The 5961-nt window shown below is 39.8% G+C and overlaps 1 pseudogene; it reads right to left on the reverse strand.

Moving 5' to 3' along the window:
- Positions 1 to 4119: 4119 nt before the first annotated feature.
- On the reverse strand, positions 4120 to 4217 carry LOC145767674 (U6 spliceosomal RNA; annotated as a pseudogene).
- Between the last annotated feature and the right edge of the window lie 1744 nt (positions 4218 to 5961).

A 5961-nucleotide genomic window follows, 5' to 3' on the forward strand; every position in this document is an offset into this window, starting at 1 on the left:
TATAAGTTCTGAATCCAACCATTTTATTCAACTGGTTACGTGGTGCGTGTGGTACGTCGCCGCTTCCTATTCTAGAGGGACTGAGTTCGATACTACCCAGGAGCGTTCTTCTTTTTTTTTAACTAAATTTTGACCCAAAGTGCATTTTTGTAGTCAATTTTTAATTTGAGTTGCATTACATTTACATACCATTACCATTTTTTTAAAAGAAGCATTGTATATATATAACTAACTTGTTGAGAGCAAAAATGTAGCCTATTGCTTCGTTCGGCAAACACGGTCACATCAATCAATCATTTTATTTTTCGTCATTAACGCGTCTGGGACGAAAAAGATACTCTACAAAAATCGATATAGACCTACCAACACGTTAATGAACGGGAAAAGGTGGCAAAACCTTGAAAAGTTTAAAACGTGCCTGAATTGAAAAATTATGTAGGCTATATACCGTATCAGTAGTTAGCACGGCCACAATCGGAAAATTACCCAGAGAAATTCTCAAATTCCAGCAAATTAAAAAAACTCTAACTTTATTACTCACATTTGAAAAGACATAAAAAATAATTAAAAACTGACTACAAAAATGCACTTCGTGTCAAAATTTAGTTAAAAAAAAAATAAATAAAAAGAAAGAACGCTTCCTGGTAGTATCGAACTCAGTCCCTCTAGAGTCGGAGGCGGCGACGTATCGCACACGCTACGTAACCAGTTGAATGAGATGGTTGGATTTAGAACTTATATACGCTTCTCGTCTTTTGCTTTGAAAGAGAAAAAGAAAAAAGTGACTGTATAGTGACGTCATGACCGGTCAAATAGTGTTTCAGATTCAAAGACCGGCGCCGGTCAAATAGCCACTGCCCAATTTAATAGCACAAAGCCGAAATTGCTGATCAGAGTTTCCACAAACAAACTCGAGGGTTAGGGTTAACGGAAAACGCGGTTAGCGGAAACTGCAGAAAAAATATTTGCAGAAACTGCGGTCAGCGAGAGTTAGAGAGCATAGATTACTCGATGGTTAGAATTAGGGTTAGGGTAAGCCAAAACTGCAGTTAGCAAAAACTGTGAAAAAATGTTTGCGGAAACTGCGATCAGCGAGGGTTAGGGTTAGAGCATAGATTGCTCTATAGTTAGGGTAAAGTTTAGCGGAAACTGCGGAAAAATGTTTGGCGGAAACTTCGATCAGCGAGGGTTACAGTTAGAGCATAGCTTACTCTATGGTTAGAGTTAGGGTAAAGGTTAGCGCAAACTGCGGTTAGCGGAAACTACGGATAAATGTTTGCGGAAACTGCGATCAGCGAGGGTTAGGGTTAGAGCATAGATTAGTCTATGGTTGGAGTTAGGGTTAGCGGAAACTGCGATCAGCGACTTTCGCTTTTTTTAATTTTTTCTCTCGATCTTTTCAGGGTACGAACTGAGGGTCCGAACTGTTCAGGGTACGAACTAGGTTGCATCCGCTATTGCGCCTTAAGCTGCTATGACGTTACCACGACGCCAGAGACTTTTCACACTGCCTTTTTTCTCAATGCTCGCCTTTTTGCCATGTGCTGGTCGCCAGAGAATATAAAATACATTTTGGGCAAAAGAAACGCTAAGATATTTGAGAAACTTTCATGGGAGACTGGGAGTGCTGCAGCACCGCAGCATACACTAGCGAGCCGCCCCTGGTCATTACCTACCTCACATGAGACACGTTATAAATTAGGAAGTGGCTACATTTACGGCGCCGTAAATATACAGCCGTTTCATGCCATTTTTTTAATCTTTACGTCGCTTTTACTGCGCATGCGCGCTGGTGCGTATTTTTTCTTTCTCGAAAGAACAAATAAAAAAAAGTGCATATATAACTTCTAAATTCAACCGCTTTTGCCAAGTGAATCTGTGGCGCGTGCGATCTTTGTCTGGCTCGTACTTACTAGGATATGAGTTCGATACCACCAAGAGGTGTTTCTTTTTTTAAACTAAATTCGAACCCGAAGTGACTCAATCGTTAGGCTACGCATTTTTGTGGCCGTTCAGTTTAGTTTGTTTTTAGTTATGACCATGACCAAATTTTGACCTTTTGTGACCTTTATTGGGGGGTAGGTGGCTGGGTTTTGGGGCCTACCAAAAAAAAATTGTGCAAACATTATTTTTTTAAAGGCTTGCCAGGTTTTCAGAACCCCCCCATATTGAAATTGCAAAAAAAAAAATTTTCAAACCACCCTAATGTGAGTGTATAAACTACCGTATTTTCCTTTCCAAATAACTAACACAAACTTATATATCCCCTATTTGGTCTTAGGTAAACGATGTATATTATATATAAAAAAAAGGCAGTGGCTATTTGACCGGCGCCGGTCTTTGAATCTGAAACACTATTTGACCGTCATTATACAGTCGCTTTTTTTCTTTTTCAAAGCAAAAGACGAGAAGCGCGTATGTATATAAGTTCTAAATCCGACAATTTTGTTCAACTCGTTACGTGGCGCATGCGATACGTCGCCGGCTCCTATACTTGAGGGACTGAGTTCGACACTGCTCGGAAGCGTCTATTTTTTTTTAACTAAATTTTGACCCGAAGTGCATTTTTGTAGTCAATTTTTAATTTGAGTTGCATTACATTTACATACCATTACCATTTTTTTAAAAGAAGCATTGTATAATATATAACTAGCTTGTTAAGAGCAAAAATGTAATGTTTCGTTCGGCAAACTCGGTCACATCAATCAATCATTTTATTTTTCGTCATTAATGCGTCAGGGACGAAAAAGATACTAACTACAAAAATCGGTATAGACCTACCAGCACGTTAATGAACGGGAAAAGGTGGCAAAACCTTGAAAGGTTTAAAACGTGCCTGAATGAAAAATTATGTAGTAGGCTATAGTTAGCACTGCCACAAACAGAAAATTACCCAGAGAAATTCTCAAATTCCAGCAAATTAAAAAAACTCTAACTTTATTACTCACATTTGAAAAGACATAAAAAAATTGAGCTGTAGACAACTCAAATTAAAAATTGACTACAAAAATGCACTTCGGGTCAAAATTTAGTTAAAAATAAAAAATAAATAAAAAAAGGAACGCTTCCGGATAGTATCGAACTCAGTCCCTCTAGAATAGGCGCCGGCGACGTATCGCACGAGCCACGTCATGAGTTGAGTTAAATAGTCGGATTTAGAACTTATATACGCGCTTCTCGTCTTCTGCTTTGAAAGAGAAAAAGAAAAAAAGCGACTGTATAATGACGTAATGACGGTCAAATAGTGTTTCAGATTCAAAGACCGGCGCCGGTCAAATAGCCACTGCCTAAAAAAAAACCTAACAAACAGTAACAACAAAAAACCATGCGATTTTTCTTGTCATACGACCAAAATTTCTGCATTTGTTTGTTGACGTCATAGCAATATGACGTCACAAAAGTCAGATAAGTGTTTGTCCGCAAATTACCTCACAAGTTGTGTGAATGTACGTCAGAGTCGCTTAAGTTTTTAATCGCACGCTGGTTGAGTGATTGCAAAGGAGTATTCCAGCGCGAAGTTGTGTATCTACCGTTGTAAACGCAAACTGAAACTGAGGATCGTAAGAGAAAAAAATCCCTTAGGCCAGGGGTCACCAACTGGCGGGCCGCATGCGGCCCGCCACGCTGTATCGCTGCGGCCCGCGGATGGTATCAGCGTACAAGTATAACCAAACATAGTTTTCTTGAGGAGTTAAAGAGCACGAAGGCAAAAATACTTTCCGGGAAGTATATTTTCGCTTTGCATGCCATTCCACCGACCGACCAATCAGATTGTAGTTCTAGGTGGGGGTTGCTTAAAGTTATTCCAATGTGATGTCCAGCCACACTGTCCCAGTGGTTGATTAAAACGTCTGTTTTCGAATTTCGAAAATGTCTGTGAGCATAGGGTTGCTTATTTTAAGTTGGCAAATGTCAAGTAAGCACTAGTGTGCGTTTCACTGTTATTGTGATTCACGAGCAGTGCTCTCTTTATACAAGTTTTTGTTGGCAAAATAGGTAGGTGTGCCAACTCAATTTGTAATAAATTGGCAAAATATTATATATACATTTAAAGACTTTTTTTGATTGTGTTATGAAAATATCTAGCTTAGTAGCCTACTGCAAACTGTTTTTTTTTTAAGAAATATGGAACGATTTTACGTGTCATCCTTGCGCAGAGACCATGCTAATCTTCTCTGTATCGTTCCAATTTTAGTATATGTACTGCCGAAGCGGTGGGATGGCGTAACGGATAAGGCGTTGGCTTTCCAATCATGCAATCCTGGTTCGACTACCTGCTTATGCTGGTTGTTGAAAAACACCGCTCACCTCTACCCAGGTTGTAATAAATTGGGTGGGCGTAGTTGCTGAAGTAAAGGCGGCCAAGAGAAAGGAACTGGCCACCCTACTCTCCTTAGTGCCGAAGGCTTAGTACAATGAGAACCTTTATCTTCTCATACCCGACACTTGAATCAAGTATGGGACCACCTTTACCTTTACCTTACTGCCGAAGCAAGTACTGCAAAATGTTGTTAATCAACAAATTCTTGCCACGCTGATGAGCATCGCAAGTGACAGTTGTCTATAATAAAAGAAAGACGGTTTTATAGACTCTCACAAAAAGGATGAACAACCAACTCATTGCTTTTTTAGAAAGAAGACTGTTCATGAATTGCGATTTTCGGTGATTTCCACAAGCGTTTGTTTCATGGTGCCTAGTTTCTTTTTCCCTGTTATTGGAGCCTATTTTTCGCTGATATATTAGCAGGTCACTATTGTTGCCTGTATTGTGATGTGTCAAGCATTTTCTTGTTTACTGAAACTGTTGATGGCAAGATATCTTTAGTGAAGCGAAGTGACAACACCACTCTTGCTGGGCTATGAATATTCTGATGAAACCGCTGGCCTCGCTATAAATGCGCAAAACAAGTGACCTCGTTTATCAGGCATTGTTAAAAAAGTCAAAAGTGTTGTAAAAGAAGCTTGGCCTAGCAGTAGCGTTGTTCGATTAATTTTGTTGCTGCGGTATTCTAACATAAATATGAACAACATGTAACGCTGGATACTGGGTAGGAAATGCGTTCTTTTTTAGCATAAGAGTCAACCTACCTAAAATTCTATTAGTGCGGCCCGCCACAGCTCTCCTTAGTGCCAAAGTGGCCCGCATGTAAAAAAGGTTGGTGACCTCTGCCTTAGGCTATACTGTTAGCGTTACCTATTGCAAGATTTTTTCCTTTGGCATCTCTTGTAGTCTTGCTTTGTACGTGAATAGTTTATGCAAGTGCCTGCAATCCTGCATGCAAACATAGTTAGGAGCGAAATGTGCAAGTTATCAATTGTTTGATCGCCAGGCGTTAGAACTTCGAAGTCTTTGATCAATTTTTTTCCCGCAGTGTTCAAAATGTTCTTCTGGTAGAGAACTCCTTCAAAATGGCGGCTTGGACGCCTAGGGAATTTCTCGTGTGAAGTGTCGCTTTTACTTAGGCCTTGTCTTGGTTGGAGTACCTGGCGCAAGAAAATTTACATAATTTGACACTCTTATGATTGCATCATGTGATGCTCCCTCCGCCGATTGTTCCTCTACCTGACTTGACAACATCCCTCTTTTTTTCCCCGTAAGGCAAAGCGTTTGTCGAGTATTGACGGCGCGTGTCGTAGAGAGCATAGATTACTCGATGGTTAGGGTAAGCGGAAATTGCAGTTATCAGAAACTGCGGAAAAATGTTTGCGGAAACTGCGGAAAAATGATTGTGGAAACTGCAATCAGTTAGGGTTAGAGCATAGATTACTCTAGGATGCAACCTAATTCGTACCATGAACAATGCGTACCGTCAGTTCGTACCTTGAAAAGATCAAGAGAAAAAATTAAAAAAGCCGAAGTGGCTGATCGCAGTTTCCACAAACATTTTAAAATCTTTCGCAAACAAACAAAAACTCTTAGATCATTACCAGAAATTTTAAAATGTTTGTGAAAACTCCGAT

The sequence above is a fragment of the Aplidium turbinatum genome, chromosome 3 (genome assembly GCF_918807975.1).
Source record: "Aplidium turbinatum chromosome 3, kaAplTurb1.1, whole genome shotgun sequence".
Lineage (NCBI taxonomy): Eukaryota > Metazoa > Chordata > Ascidiacea > Aplousobranchia > Polyclinidae > Aplidium > Aplidium turbinatum.